This window comes from Lutra lutra, chromosome 17, assembly GCF_902655055.1.
Source record: "Lutra lutra chromosome 17, mLutLut1.2, whole genome shotgun sequence".
In the NCBI taxonomy this organism is placed as follows: Eukaryota; Metazoa; Chordata; class Mammalia; order Carnivora; family Mustelidae; genus Lutra; species Lutra lutra.
Genome location: NC_062294.1, coordinates 31,397,137 through 31,413,926, shown reverse-complemented (window position 1 = coordinate 31,413,926; position 16,790 = coordinate 31,397,137). Strand labels below are relative to the sequence as shown.

The window sequence follows — 16,790 nt, the reverse complement described above, 5'->3', positions numbered from 1 at the left end:
CTGAGACAGAGATGGATGATTCTGCTGATTCTACCCATCCCCAAATGACCCACTCTTAAAGCCCCAGACCACATCTTCCAATATACACCCCCTCGCCATCTGCTGTCCCACTGGGCAACTTTCCAGCCTTGGAATTCACCCTGCTCCCTCCCAACTTTTGCACATGCTGTTCCTTCTTTCTGGAATGCTTTTCCTTCTGTGTTAACCAAGTTAAGGCATCTTTAATATTATACCACATCTTCCAATGTTTCTATTTTGTTCAACTTCCAAAGCAATACAATGCAATTATGTAAAATGACTTGATAGAAAAGAGTCAGAGAAAACTCTTCCAGCTTCAGGACATAATAGGCTAGACCATTTTAGGTGTTTCAGCAGTGATTTGCCAATCAGTACTAATCACCCACCGTAGGCAAAGTTCAGGGTTCTCATATGGTTCTGACTTAAACCCAGACTTCACTGACTGTAGGATTTGGGGTATTGGGATCCATAGTCTGATGCTGTCCTGGCTTCTCAGGGAAGACTCTTCTGTCTGAAGCCCCAGGGCTGTGTTCTTATTTTAATTAAGTCATTGCTTCTGACCCAAGTGAGGGCAAACAGAAGTATCAGAAAGGGCCCTTCTAATGTATGCGCAAACTTACTGAAACTCTCAGTGTTCCTCTTAATTATTGCAACCCTGTCATTTGGTCTCATTTCACCACAGAAAGATGGCCTCATTTTGAAATAGGAAACTCTGTAATGTGTCTGGGATATTATATGTATTTCTACTTTTCAACCAAATTGCTCTGTGTTTGGACAACAGAAATCATTCTGTCATGGAGAGAGCCCATCCCAGGAACTGCACTCCTCAGAAATGTTGAACACTCATCTGTTGAAGTCCTAACCCCCAGTACCTCAGAATGTGACTAGTATTGGGAGACAGGGCCTTCAAAGAAGTGGTTAAGATGACGGTATTAGGATAGGCCCTGAGCTAATCTTATGAGGGGTGTCCTTGTAAGAGGAGGAAATTAGGAGACAGCACCACAGAGGGAAGACTTTGTGAGGACACAGGGAGAGGATGGCAGCCACAGGCCAGGGAGAAGTCACAGGACTCCCCACAAGCCAGGGAGTCCTGTCATGGACTTCTAGCCTCCAGAACTGTGAGGAAAGGAATTTCTGTCACTTGTGCTACCGAGCGTGCAGGGGCAGCATTATGGAGGCCCTGGAAAACTTACGGCCATCTTCCCTCCCTGCGTGGACACCATTACCAGAGCCTCTGCCGCTGAGACCAAATATACGAAACTCGCCTCACTGCCAGCCCCATGCCCAAGACGCCTGAGGGTAAAGCAGTCTCACAAGTTTTGTCTGCAGATGGGACGTGATACTGTGAAAGTCTTAGCATCCCTGAACTCTCAGCAGGGCCCAGCCCACCTGTAAGGACCTCTTCTTCCAGAAACTCCCTTGACCTCACTGCTCTTCTTTCTCCATCTCCTGTGAACACCCATGAGACACACCTTGCTAGGGGTTCTCCAATAGAAAGGCACAGAAAAAAATGATCTTGTTAAATCATAATCATCAAACATTCCTCTGCTGGTTCTACATCCAATCTCCTCAATTGGAATCTCGGGAACCCGAAAAGGGGAAACACACACACACACACGCACCAACAGAAGACATGATGGAGAGACAATGGGTAAGCAGGGAGCCCACATGGTGTGTAGTTGGCAACACACAACTAGGTCATAACGTGGAACGCTTTCATATTGTTCATTCTTCCACTCCAGAAATTCGTGGTGATTTTCTCATTGCAACCCACTTGAGAAGATTTTACTCTTCTCTTCAGCACCTGGTAGTTCGCATACAATAGGCGGTGAATACTTGCATGGTCTTGCTGAAAACACCCACAATACTATGTCCTGTTATGTACAAAGTTGACCTTTTTTTCTTGACTTTTTATATAGAGAGCTTTTTGTATCAGGTCTTTTTTTTTTTTTTAAAGATTTTATTTATTTATTTGACAGACAGAGATCACAAGCAGGCAGAGAGGCAGGCAGAGAGAGAGGAGGAAGCAGGCTCCCTGCTGAGCAGAGAGCCCGATGCGGGGCTCGATCCCAGGACTCCGAGATCATGACCTGAGCCGAAGGCAGCGGCTTAACCCACTGAGCCACCCAGGCGCCCCTGTATCAGGTCTTTTTATAAAAATGGATCATATTGTTTTAAGGTTGAACAAAATGGAACCCTTGAAAGTGTGGTAGAGCACACTTGGGTGATTCCTGGTGCACCCCTCTTCCCAGCGATCATGCTTCCCGGAGCCGCTTCCCAGGATGAGTCTGGCTTGGCCATGGGACCAGCTCTGGTTCCTAATAAATAACAAGCACGACACAAGCAGAGCTTGGGGTAAGCTCAGGGACCAGCACAACAGAAATATCATGTGAGCCACAGATGTAATTTCCAGCTTTATAGCAGCCACATTAAAAACAAAGGCAAAAGAAACCGATGAAGTTCATTTTAATAGTGTACCTTGTTTAGCCCACTATAGCTAAAATATTCCTTGAAGATGTGATCAATATTGAAAAAAGGTACAAGTGGCATTTTTCCTTCTATTTTTTGGACTGAGTTTTCCAAAGTTGTTGTGTGTTTTGCACTTAAATCACTTCTTGATTCAGACTAAGTGTAGGTCAAAAGCTCTCTGTAGGCACAGGTGGCTAGTGGCCACTGTCCTGGGCAGTGCAGGCTTGGACAATGGGACTTGCCTCTGAGAACATGTGCTGTTAGGATGCTCCCCCAGGGAATCTATCCACCGTGCTGGGAGAAGTCCAGCCCAGCCAGGAAGAAGGCCCACGAGGGAGAAATAAGACACAGCAGACAGCCCCAGCTGAGTTCCTTGCTGCCTGCCATCCTTCCAAACTGGCCATCCATGGGAGTAAGCAGTTGGAGAAGTGGACCCTTCAGCCACAGAGGCCACATGCATTCCAGCTGAGGCCACATGGAGCAGAGATGAGCTCTCTGTTTGGAACCCTGCCTAAATTACAGAATCCTGAGCAAGTGCTGTTTTAGGCCAGCTGCTGATGTGGTGATTTGATAAGAAGCACTAGATGACCAAAACAGAAGTGATCAAAGATACCAGCTCCTGGAGCACTGGTAACTTTCTTCCGTCCCTTGGGCCTGCATTCACTGTAATTCTGCCTCTCCTGCAGGTTCAGTTGGAGTCGGTGGGAATGCAGAAGACATCAAAGTGTCGGTCACCATTTGCAAGGACATTGGAGGCCAGCTCAGAAGTCACTGGTCGGTGCTGAAGATGAGGTTCCCATCCTGGCTTTGCCACCTTATTAGGCTGCTTTGACCGGCCATAATAAGCTATCACAGATTGGGGAGCTTAAACAGCAGAAGTTTATTTTCTCTGAGTTCTGGAGGCCAGAAGTCCAGGATTGAGGCCAGCCAGTTTGGTTTCTGGTGAGAAATCTTCCCGACTTGCAGACAGGTCCCTTCTCGCTGAGTGCTTGTACTGTCTACCCTCTGTGTGGGCATAGCGAGAAGGTGAGAGATGCCCGGTGTCCTTCTCTTATAATAATCAGAAGCAGGCCCCCTCCTTAGAACCTTCTCTAATATGCATTACATCCATAAAGGTCCTGTCTCCCTGTCTTGTCACACTGAGGTGAGGGCTTCAACAAACCGAGTCCACATTGGTCCCTAATCTCCGCATCGTCTCCGCCAATTCAGGTCCCCTCTCTGAGCGATGTTACTGCTCTACCCTTTCTCCTAAGTATGATACGAGGAGCAAAGGAGATTATGACACAGAAGAGAGGATGGAGAAATCATCAAAAATACTCAAAAATAATAGAGGCTCTCCCAGTCTTCTTTCCATCTTTGTGGATTCTGGGAACCAATAAATGATGCTAAATAAACAGATGACTGAATGAACAAATAACAAAAAAATAAAAATAAAAATCAGAACTAACCAATGAGGAAGGACAACTATCTTGACACAGGAAAGAACAAAAGGAAGGAAATTTTGCCCAGACCTGGGGATTCCGGCAGGGCAGATGATGAGACGAGGACAAGACGAGGACAGCTGATGCGCTGGGAGTGCTCCCCAGGTTCGCAGGAAGGTGCAGAGCTGTGGGTCTTAGTGTATATACGTGTGTATTATTACAGAAGCCACACAGCAGCCATCTGGGGTAGCTGCGATCAGGTGAGGTCTCGAGAGAAGGGTCAAAAGACCACTGAGACATTTCAAGTCCCCCAGAAGGGAAGTCAGAAGTAGGGAAGGAACATGTGGAGATGACCTTGAGGCTCCATTTGGTATCTGAGTGAAAAAGTTGCAGCAAAGGGAAAGACGGAGACAGGAAGCAGGGGAAGGGTTTCTTGGGTAATGCCTTGTGCAGGAAGAGGGAGATGGGGGAGAGGAGGAAGTAGGAGGGGTGGGTCTGGCTGCAGCAGATGTGGCAGCAGCAGTCACCAGGGTTCAGCCTCCTGGGTGTGCAGCCTGAGCAGCTGCACAAGGCCCCCCGCTTCGAGGGCATGCCCCACTCGGAAGGGCTCTGGGCTCGGTTCAGCCTTCACTGTCACTACCTTGAAATTCTTCATTTTTGATCAAGGAGCCCCACACCCCCATTTTGCACTGAGCCGCACAGATTATTACATACGGTCCTGGTGCTGTGGTAGGAAAGCTCTAGGGCACTGTGCTTCCACTCTGAAGTGCCGTGGGGATCACTGTGCCCACGTGACCTAGAAGTGCGTGTGTGCGCCCTGAGCACAGGCAGGGACGACCCAGCAGGACACCGGGAAGAGGTCAGTAGACTCCAGGGACTAAAAGGTTGTGGGACAAAGGGGAACAGTCAGCAGAGCCTGTGAACACAATTCTCAGGAGATCCTCCCTTCTCCAGGGAGCTGCCCAGTGGTCACAAAGTAAAGGGCATTTCTGCCTGCCTACAGCAGTTAGGTTAGAGAAGGCGTCCTCAGTAGCCAGAAGCTGGCATCCTGTGGCCACATCACAAACGACAGAGTTCCGTAGTTCCTAGATTGCGTACTCGCTCCTGCTAAGCCTCTTCCTTCACGCACAGAAAGTCCGAAGGCATCATTCATTCATCGTTTGTTCGTTCATCCGACATTTTACGAGCTCTCGGGAACTCCAGGTACCAGGCTGATCTTAAGAAAGAAGCAAAAATAAGTCGGCTCAGCCCTTCCTTAGGAAGCTCTCAGTTAATGACCTCACGCCTATGACACGTGTCCAAAGTAGAACGCAAGAGACAAAGTGTTAAGTACTAGGATCTCAGAGTTAACCTGCAGACCGGGAGGCCCTCTGAACTGGCCCGGAGTGGCAAAGGAAATGGTGAAAAATTGGGACCTGACTACCACTACTACTTCTTCTTCTTTCTTCTTTCCTTCTTCTTCTTCTCCTTCTTCTTCTTCTTCCCCTTCCTTCTTCTTCTTCTTCTTTTTTTTTTTTTTTGTATTTTAAGATTTTATTTATTTTTGAGAGAGAGCACAAGCAGGGGGAGGGCAGAGAGAGAAAACAGGTTGAGCAAAGGGCTAGATGGGAGACTCAATCCCAGGACCCTGGGGATCATGACCTGAGCCCAAGGCAGACGCTTCACCAAACTGAGCCACCCCGGCATGGAGCCTGACTTCTAATCCAAGTCTCTTCATTTATCCTGCAAAGATCTCCACTTCTGGGACCGGGGGCATCTCAAAAACAGTCTCCCTCCATCCCACAACCCATAGCCAGCATGAGGCCTCCCGTCCGCTGCCACCGGCCAGCGCTGAATCCGGACGACAAGGACTCTTCCCCCAGCCTCTCGAAGCACTGGCCTGGAACCCCAGCTGAGCAAACACTCGCACACACACTCTCCGGTTGAATGGCTGTGGGGAGAGGACATGGCATGAAATGAGAACCAAGTGTAAACTCCCACACACTTGGAAGCAAGACCACAGCGTAAAACCCCAGCGCGGCCCAGTCCGAGCGCTAGCTCTCCCCCTCCCCAGCCTAGAAGGGACTGAACCCAGAACAAGGTATACCCCTTGTTGCCCAAGTTAAAAAACAAAACAAAACAAAACAAAACAAAAACAAAACAAAACAAAACAAAACAAAACAAAACAAAAACCCACTCAAAACACAACAAAACATCGTGCCCTTACATTCCTAGAAGTTTCGATAAGAGGCTTCAGGAAAGGGCCGGCTGCTCCGACGTCTGCCTCCCTACTCCCAGAGCTTTCGTAAACACTTGCCGTTTTGTAAAAGTTACAGTTTTTACACATGATTTCTAAGCTGCCAAAAATGTACAGTGTGCCGGGCCCCGCCTGCTCCGGCATGTTTTATAAACATAACAAGCTGTAACCGCCACCCCAGATGTGGGTCCGCCTTTTTTTTTTTTTTCATAATTTAAAATCTGTTCGACCTGATGTTTTGGGCTCTGCGCGCATTTCGACTATAAAAAAGGAAACTGAAATATTATTCATGTGGTGCTAGGCTGCTACACCTAATTTCTTCTCAAGTTCACACTGAACTGAAATGTCTCGGGGAACCTTAAAAAAGGCAGCAGCCGAGAAAGTGAGGAAATACGTCAAGGACTTGTAAATAAACAGCTGGCTCCCAACATATGGGTTTTCTTCTATATTTTTCAGGTGCCACAGTCTCCCATCCGTATCTGCCAGCCCCGCAGCACACGGCATAATTCAACTGTAATTGATAACGTGAGGGCAGATGGAGAGGACTGTCAGCTCCTCCCTTGGATCTCTGGGGACCCGGCAGAAATCAAAGCAGATGGCCCAATTGCTTCTTCTTTATGTGTTGCTGCGAGCTCCTCTGTCTGCAGGATAATGGATCATTACGGCCTGCTGTGTACAAACACCAATATGCTTTTAAATCTGGTTCTCAAGCTTATGAAAAAGCACTATATTTCATATTAATTTGTGAAGCTGCACTTAACAAGGTCCACTGTTGTTAATTTACGGTTTGGAAGCCGAGGTGAAGGGGGGGTGGTGGGAGGGAGAAGTTCACAAGGAGAGCTACCCCCCCCATGACCCCTACTCCCCCTCCAACTTCCTTCCCTCCCCCATTCTGGCTCCCTCTTAGCCCGCCCCCTAGCCCTGCCTCCCAGCCAGCCCGCCAGTGGTCAGCTGAAGGGAAGACAGTATCCAGAGCGGCTGCTCTGGTCTTTAATTGATGAATCAGATTCCGGCAGTAGAAGGTCTGCTGAACATGCCGTCGTGGAAGAGTCTGGGTTTGAATTTCCCATCCACGGCACGGATAATGGGAAGGAGAGAAGTCTCCCAAGTGTTCTTTCCATGCTATCTCTTGCCTCCCTTCTTCTTGTCTGTCCAACGAGAAAAAAAACAAACCAAAAAGGACTGGGGAACTGGGCACCCCTGCCTTAACACAGTGTTCTGTGGGGAAGGGTCACGGCAAAATTACAAAATCAAAACAGTGCTCAATGGTACACATGCATCCATTTTGAAGACATTCTTCCTCTCTGTCACTTCCTAATTGGCAAATGCCTTTCACCCTCTACTGTGCGCCAGAAAATATCCGGGGTCCAGAGGAGACCGAGGAAGAGACAAACCACCCTTAGTTCCAGCAGCTCCTGGTTCTAGATCTCTCAATTGGAAACATGAGGAGAATATGGTCAAGGTGACCAGTTAGTCCCAGACTCAGATAGGAATATAGAATTGGAACAAATATATCCTGCCCGGGGACCATGACATTGTGGCTTAAGAAATAAGTAAGACTTAAAAAAAAAAAAAAAAAAAAGAAAGAAAGAAAGAAATAAGTAAGACTTGACCAGGTATGGGGGCACCTGGGTGGCTCAGTCTGTTAAGCGTCCGACTCTTGGTTTCAGCTCGGGTCATGATCTAAGGGTCGTGAGGTCAAGCCCTGGGTCAGGGTCTGTGCTCAGTGTGGAATAAGCCTGAGATTCTCACCTTTTCCTTCTCCCTCCCCCTTTGCCCCAAATCCCACTAGCATATGTATGCATGTGCTCTCTCTTTCTAAAATTAAATCTTAGGAAAAAAAAAAAAAAAGACCCAACCAAGTGACAGAATGTGTAGATGTTGGGAACTTGTAGGTTTTTATATAGTGAGGTGGGGAAGCGTTGAGGAATTCTGAACTGGAAAGTAGAAGAATTACCCTTCCGCATTCTGGCTCAGGGCCTAGCTTATTCTCCGTTCCATTCCAAAGGAGTCTTAAAGCCAGCTGCACATGTGTTTTTTTTCCTGAGATGCTAGTAACTAATGGCTTAAGGCAGGGGTTACAGCTCAAAAGGCCACAAGGATCCAGCAGGTAGCAAAACTGGGCAACTGGCCAGCTGTGTGGCACAGGGGATGAATGGAGGGTTAGGGCTTGGAGAGGCAGCCTGTGGGGACCAGAAGAAATGTTTCTGCTGGCTAGGGATAGCGGGGGCCTCCGTTTTGTATTCTTGCCTTCGGATATTAAAACCAATACGTCATTGGGGCGCCTGGGTGGCTCAGTGGGTTGAGCCTCTGCCTTCGGCTCAGGTCACGGTCTCAGGGTCCTGGGATCAAGCCCTATATCTGGCTCTCTGCTTAGCAGGAGGCCTGCTTCCCTCTCTCTCTCTGTCTGCCTCTCTGCCTACTTGTGATCTCTCTCTCTCTCTCTCTCTGTGTCAAATAAATTTTTAAAAATCTTAAAAAAAATAATAAAAAATAAACAATATGTCACATTCCTTGCTCCCTTATTTGTCGCACGTCACCCCAGAGTCCCTTAAAGGCCACACAACAGTGTGGAATTTCCATGGAAGAGCCCTGGGTTTGGCTCACGTGGCTCTTTGTAGTTGGGCAACAGCGAACAACAGATGAGAGGCCCCTCTCTGACCCTGGACGCTGACCTTTGACCCTGACCTTCCCCTAGACGTCAGACACCAGCCGATGCTCAGGTCCTGCTCGAATCTCACAATGTCAAACGATATTTTCAATAATAGCAACAGCTGACAAAAATTTCAAATTGGGAGAAGTCACCTCTAAGACCAGTTTCTTCGCCTCTTCTAAAAATTCTGTGGAGATCTAACAAGGCTGGGCTGCATCATCCCTGAGAGCTGAGTATTGCCAAGGCCCAGTCAGCTCCCAGTGGCCCCGGCCTCCACAGACACAGTCCAAACCCCTCAGGGAGGGAAGCTTGTCCTCTCACAATGAGGGATCCTCATGCTCACCTTCTTTCTGGACGACGCACAAGGCAGCTTTAAGCTCACAAGGCAAAGGCTTTCTCGACGGCCTTCAGATGGCAAATAATCCATCATTACTCTCACAGACAAATAAATGAAAAATGAAAGAAAACCAAGCCACAAATGGCAGCCCCTAAATGTGTTTTTCCTCACTCACATGAATTAATTACGTAGTGATCATAAGTGAGACACGCTGCTTGTGTTCATTACCTCATTTGCTAACTTTTGTGTGTGTGTGTGTGAAAATATAAACTAGTTCATGGTTTATCACAAAACAAGCTTGAGCCAGATTGTATTCACTTGTCTGGAACAGCACCCAGAACCACAGCACTAAGGGAAGACATGAGGGGAGCCGGTCTCCCCAGATGAACAAGACAACAGCACAGATGGTAAATCCCAAACCTTCCTCTCTAATCCTTTTTTCAAAGCTGTAACATCCTTTCTCTTCCTCTCTTTCTTCCTCTCTCCCTCAGTCTCTTTTTAAGCAGGTGATGAGAGGGGACAATATCGTCTCATTCTGAATCTTAGTGGAATGTTTGGCCTGTTTGACCATGAAGTATGTTATTAGCCATGTTTCAGGAGATATCCTTTACCAAGCTGAAATTCCCTTCTATTAAGGGTTTTAGATTCATGTGTTTATTTTCATTTTTTTAAAGACTTCATCTTTTTTTTTTAAGATTTTATTTATTTGTCAAAAAGAGAGAGCATAGGTAGGGAGAGTGGCAGGCAGAGGCAGAGGGAGAAGCAGGCTCATGGCTGAGCAAGGAACCGGATGTAGGACTCGATCCCTTGATGCTGGGATCATGACCTGAACTGAAGGCAGCCGCTCAACCAACTGAGCCACCCAGCCGTCCCTAAAGACTTTATACTTTAAGACCATTTTATGTTCACAGCAAAATTGAAAGGAGGTAAAGAGCTGTCTCCTGTCCCCACACGTGCAGTCTCCCCCAGTACCAACATCCCCCACCAGCGTGGGACATTTATTACCATTGATGAACCTACACTGTGTCTTTGGCACCATAGTCATCCGTAGATGACATTAGGGTTCACTGCTAGTGTTGGACATGCAGTGTGTCTGGACAAATGCATAAAGACGTGTACCCACCATGAGAGCATCGCAGAATAGTTTCACTGCCCTATAAAGCCTCTGTGTTCTGCTTCTTCACTGACTCCTCCCCCTCCCACCCCATTAACCACTGATCCTTTTACAATTTCCATAGCTTTGCCTTTTTCCAGAACATCATATAGCTGGAATCATAGAGGATATAGCCTTTTTTTAAAAAAATTGGCTTCTTTCACTTAGTAATGTGTATTTAAGGGTCATTCATGTCTTTTCATGGCTTGATCACCCATTTCTTTTCAACACTGAATAATATTGCGATATTTGAATGATAAATGTGAGTTTATCCACTCACACACTGCTTCCGAGTTTTGACAATTATGAATCAAGCTGCTATCAACATCTGTGTGCAGGTTTTGGTGTGGACATACGTTTTTAACTCCTTTGGATAAATACCAAGGAGCAAGATTGCTGGACCACATGGTAAGGGTATGGTTAGGTTTGTAAGAAACCACCCAACTGTGTCCCTAAGTGCCTGTTCCATTTTACACGCCAACCAGCTATGAATGAGAGTTCCTGTTGCTCCCCATCCTTGCCAGTATTTGGTGTTGTCAGTCTTCTGGATTTGGGCCATTTTAATAGCTGTGTAGTGATTAAAATTTCTCTTTTCTTATAAATGGCCTTTGTAACATGCCAAAGTGCAACTTCATGTGTACATGTTGGTACAATGCATTCCCTGCTCCTTGACATATGGTAATGCTGACCTACAACAACTCTCTTTACCTCATTTTCCACATTTCTGCAAAATGAGATAGAGTTAGAGCTGATTCATCAGCCCAGTTTATGCCAAAGGTACTTCATCAACTTCTTTAGTTCTCAAAATTTATTCACTCATCCATTAATTCATTCAACTCACAGGTATCGAATGCCCACTATGAGCCAGATGCCTTCTTGGTCAACAACTTTTTAAATGATGAACTGAATTTATCTGGCTTTAATCCATGTTCATTGCTAGGTAGACATTTCATTCACTCTCTTCTCTACTGTCTCCATTCCAGCTTTGCAAGATAAGACACCATGTGTACGTCCACCTCAGGCAAAGGAGGAAGAGAAGCAGGTCTCAATGGGACTTGGGAAGACCCTTGGAAGCATATTCTGAAAGCAGATTTGGCAACTTCCCTGTAGTGTCTACTCACAGAATTATGAGGGGAGACCCAGTTGGTGGTCAAACCACCACATCATAAAACTTAGCTTGCTTGTCTGTCTTGCACACTGATCCTATATGTTCTTTAAGGGTTGTGTGGCAATATGTAATGAGCCTGGCCCTTGGGGTCAGAAGAACCTGAGTTCAAATCTTGGGTCTGTACTTACTGCTTATGTGACCTTGGGTTGCTTATCCAATCTCTGGGAATCTCCAGGAGAATTACAGAGTTGCGGAATTTTTTAGGAAGAAACGAAGTAAGGCTAAAAACACATATATCACATACCTGGCCATAGCAAGTGTCATTTGTGATCATTCCAATGTCTCCAGGAGCCAAATCTCTTTTCTCTGTGGCCCCCAATACGCACAGTGCTTAGAGAATATGTTTTGAACTAAAAGGATTTTTGCCTTGCCTAACCCACTATTTGGGTTGCTTTCCTTTTGATGGGAATTAAAGTTGTCAGTGCTTACTTTTATATTCTCTTAGTGTCTCTAATACCTTTCCCCAAACATCAGAATCATGGCCAGTGTTTGCTCCTGAAATGCAAGGATTTCCAAGTTAGAAAATCCAAAAAAAGCCACAAGAGATCTGGGCTTTGTGGCTGGGGTGGGAGGAATGCTCAATTTAGGAGAAAAGACAAATTCTAAATTACAGCATTGTTTGGCAAATATGGGATGACCTCAAGGTTCTTTAGTTGGAGGTTTTCTGGGGGAGGGGGGTGAGAGAGGTGACAGGTCTTTACCCTAAGCTAGTCATGAAATTCTGGCAACCATCCCCCTTGCAGCATCCTCTGTACGGGGTGGACTTGAAGGCTCACACTGATACTGCACAAGACAACGCAAAATGCTTTGGGGAAAATTAGTGCAAGTTAATTAAGGACTTGGAAGCACCTTATCAAGATTCTAGTGACATCTTGTGCAAAAGAATATGTGCATGGGTGAGAAGTATCTCACTTCCTTCTAAAACTGTCCCTCACTTTCCCTATGGAATGTCATCATCCCATCTCATCCCTAGAATGTTTTGAAGAGAAACTGAAAGCCATAAATGAAAAAGAGCTCCGAAACATGTGCATGAAATATCTCCATTATTATAGGTGAGGTGATAGGGCGGTGTTTCAAAGAAACAGGGCCCTTGGGGGGAATTAGGTCTGAAGGAAGGAAGGAATTAGGTCTGAAGACTAAGACACTCAAGTTCTTCTCTGGAAAATGTAGACCTTCTAGGGGTATTGCTGGGACAAAGTGAGATGTGTTGGCAAAATGCTTAGCATCGTGCCTGCCAAGTAATACTGACATGGTGAGTAAGAATAAGAATAATAGGGGCACCTGGGTGGCTCAGTGGGTTAAGCCTCTGCCTTCAGCTCAGGTCACGATCCCAGAGTCCTGGGATCAAGCCCCGCACCAGGCTCTTTGCTCAGCGGAGAGCCTGCTTCCCTCTCTCTCTCTGCCTGCCTCCCTGCCTACTTGTGATCTCTGCTTGTCAAATAAATAAATAAAAATTTAAAAAAAAGAATAAGAATAATAGAATAGTAATAGCAGTAACATACATCACACATTTTTCATGCTTCAGATATGTACATGCCTTGTCCCATTTATTCTTCATACCTACCCTGAGATTTGCATCATTATTACCACTACTCATAGAATAGGACACCGAAGCCTAGAAAAATGAAATAGCTTGCCCAGATGTAAACCAAGTGGGCTGAGCACAGTGTGGAGCTCAGAGGGGGATGCTACAGCGAGAGACACCATTTCCCAACCTCACTGCCAGAGTCCAGCTCCTTACCTACACATATGCATGCCCTTCACCAGTCTACAATGGAGTCGAATGCTCCCAATCTTGTGCCAATGACCTTGATGATTGGCTCCTCGATACTTAAGACTGCCCATATAGCAGCAAAGCTTGATAGTCCTAACATTCTTTAAGTATTCTGCCCTTCAAGATGATCAGGAACAAGGAAAGACCCAGGAATAGCCATAGATCAGAGGAGACTAAGGAAAAATAGCAATGATATGCAATGATTTGATCGTGGAAGAGGAAAAGAAACACTGGGGAAAGGCTGATGAGATTCACATAAGGCCTGCTGTTGCGTTACTAGTACCGGCCCAGAGTTAATTTCCCGGTTTTGATATTTCACAGTGATTGTGTAAAAATGTTAACATTAAGGGAAGCTGGGCGAGGGGTAGCTGGAAACTCTCTACTTTTACGGCTTTTCTATAAATCTAAAATTAGCTCAAAGTAAAAAGTTAAAAAGAAAACATCCAGGAAACAAAGCAAATTTGAGAAAATGCTGAAAAAAAGAAGAAAGATTTTTCTCTAGAAGGAGAGGAGATGCACATCAGGGATCCCCTGGGATTTGCTCTCCACCGAACTCACAACAGAAGGCCACGGACAGCATCAGCAAGCCAGCCTGTGGGCACCCTCCTGGCCTGGAGATGCAAACGTCTGACATCAGAAGTTTCTCTCCTTGTGCCCAGCCAGCGCCTCTACCCACACAGCACCCAGGCTCAGCTTCCCAGCCCAGGACTCCAACACCTCCAGTCTCAGGAAACCCGAGAAGCACAGAGAACGCAGAGCTGCTTACAAAGCCCTCCTCACCACAGACAAGTTCAGCCTGCCTTCAGGAGCTCACAAAAAGCCCTCCTCACCACAGACAAGTTCAGCCTGCCTTCAGGAGCTCACAAAAAGCCCTCCTCACCACAGACAAGTTCAGCCTGCACTCAGGAGCTCACAAAAAGCCCTCCTCACCACAGACAAGCTCAGCCTGCCTTCAGGAGCTCACAAAAAGCCCTCCTCACCACAGACAAGCTCAGCCTGCACTCAGGAGCTCACAAAAAGCCCTCCTCACCACAGACAAGCTCAGCCTGCACTCAGGAGCTCACAAAAAGCCCTCCTCACCACAGACAAGCTCAGCCTGCCTTCAGGAGCTCACAAAAAGCCCTCCTCACCACAGACAAGCTCAGCCTGCACTCAGGAGCTCACAAAATCCTGAAAGAACTGATGTCTGGAGCCACCAGGAGAGCAGGGCCAGATCGTTGTCATGCTGGGGTTTGGCGCAAAACCTCATGGTGCTCCATAAAATTCCATGAGTGAATATATGGGGGGTGGCGGTTATTAACCTACCATTAACTAGTCCTCTGGACCCAACAAATGAAATGTTTAAGAAGAACTTTGAAAATAGCTTCAGAATAGGGGCGCCTGGGTGGCTCAGTCAGTTAAGCATCTGCCTCCGGCTCAGGTCATGATCCCGGGGTCCTGGGATTGAGCCCCACATTAGGCTCCTTGCTTAGCGGGGAGCCTACTTCTTCCCCTGCCTCTGCCTGCCGCTCTGCCTGCTTGTGTGCTCTCTCTCTCTCTTCTCTCTTTCAAATAAATAAATAAAATCTTAAAAAGAAAAGCTTCACAATCAAGTTACCTAGATGACATGCATCAGAAGCACTTCATACTGGGTATAAAATAAGATCTGAAACTTCCTATGAAATTGGCATGTATGTGGGATTTGAGGAATTACATGGTTTTGCAACATGCCATACTTATACACTATGGTGGACTGAAAAAGACAACACCAAGAGTTTCTGAGTCACACCCTTCAAATAAAACTAGGAAGCAAGTATTTGGTTATTCTTCAACTTTCCCCTGGATGTACCCTCCTTTTAAAACTCAGATCAGATGCTGTCACTTCCCTGCTCAAATCTGCCCCTTCCCATACTATATATTTATTTGTCATTGTCTACCTCTGTCACCTAGCTGCAAATTCCCTGAGAATGGGATTATGTGGCTTTCTCTTTGTTCAGTGTTAAACCCCAAGGATCCAGGAGAGTTTCTCATACCAAGCAGGTGCTTGATAAACATTAATAGGACCATTTTTCATTTACAGGCAGCTACTGCAGGTTTTTAAAAAATATTTTATTTATTTATTGAAGGAGAGCAAGTGAGCAAGAGGGAGACAGAGAGAGAGAGAGATAGAAAGCACAAGCAGGGCGGAGGGGCAGAAGCAGAGGGGGAAGCAGACTCCTCGCCGAGCAAGGACCCTGATGTGGGACTTGATCCCAGGCCCCCGGGATCATGACCTGAGCCAAAGGCAGATGCTTAACCAATGGAGCCACCCTGGCGCCCAGCTACTAACAGTTAATAAGGTCCTATCACAGATTTGACCGGTGCCCCCAGCAGCCCAGGGAGGTGATTGGACACTGAGACCCCGAGAAATCAGGTCAAGGTCACACAGCCAACAAGGAGGAGCCTGCAGTCCAGCTCCAGCTCAGACCTTCGGACCCCGACTGCTGCTGGCTTCCCTCCCACAGCATCACGTGAGACCACCACGACCAAATGCTGCTCAGCTTCCAGCACCCACTCCAGACACCTAGTTAGGTGGCTGCTAATCACACCCAGACTCCGGATCCCCTCTTTCCTCTTGACTGTGTGCCAAAATGTGTCTTGGAGGGACAAACGAGCTAAGCTGGGGGTTTTTTTGTTTTTGTTTTTGTTTTCTTTTCCCCACCACCCAGAAAAGCATCTTGCCTCCTTTTCACATGCTTCCCGGCATCAGCGTCATTTCAGTGAGTGCACTGTGACAATCCCGGGACACTGCGTATCATATCGTCTCGTCTCCCTGGAGAAGAATGCCCTCTATTCTTAACTTGGTCTCATTCTCGTCATTCCCGGGCTCCATGGCATTTATTATGGCAATTTATCACAGATGAATAGGTATCGAAGCAATGAGTCTCGTAGGCAGGGTCTCACTGTTTTTTGTTTTGTTTTTGTTTTTGTTTTTTTCTAAGTCAACAGAGGCAGTGATCATATCCTTAATGGGTACTGACCCAACTTTCTGAATAGTAGGTCGGGGTACTCCTTGAAGACTTGGTGGATTAGAAGAAAAGTCAGAAGCACCCCTGACTAACAGAAAGATTCCAGGAGTAGAGGGGTAGGTCCATCGTACCCCCTGCCACCTCTGACCTATGGTGTCTGATGAAGGGACAGTGCCAAAACTTAGGGGAATAAGGTATCATCGTGTCATCTTGACCAGCTGTCACTGGGGGAAGAACTGAAGCCAGGAGTCCAAAGATCTACCCAGTCTTCATTTTTAACTAGCACCAACCTATAAACTTCTACCCTTCCAGAGCCGCACACCCATTCCCTATGTGTTGTTTTAGTGTCTTTGCTTAAAGTGCCCATCCAGACACCAGGGTCTTCCATTCATGGGGAGAGGAGGATCAACATAAACATGGAGAGAGAAAAAGGCTTTGCCCAAGTATGAAGGACAGGGACCAAGAAGAAAGCCCTGGGTTCTTGCTTATCCTTCTACAAGTTTCTTAGTCCATTTAGGCTGCCATAACAAAATGCCATAAATGGAGTAGCTTATAAATAACAGAAATTGATTTC

General features: G+C 46.6%; 1 long non-coding RNA gene across 1 annotated transcript in view; it reads right to left on the bottom strand.

The window, feature by feature from the left end:
• Positions 1–5,433: 5,433 nt before the first annotated feature.
• The window catches only part of LOC125089964 (uncharacterized), a 299,071-nt gene continuing 287,714 nt past the window's right edge, over positions 5,434–16,790 (bottom strand). The window contains exon 5 of the long non-coding RNA XR_007124111.1: positions 5,434–5,838. This is a non-coding gene — a long non-coding RNA (uncharacterized LOC125089964). The remainder of the gene's footprint in view (positions 5,839–16,790) is intronic.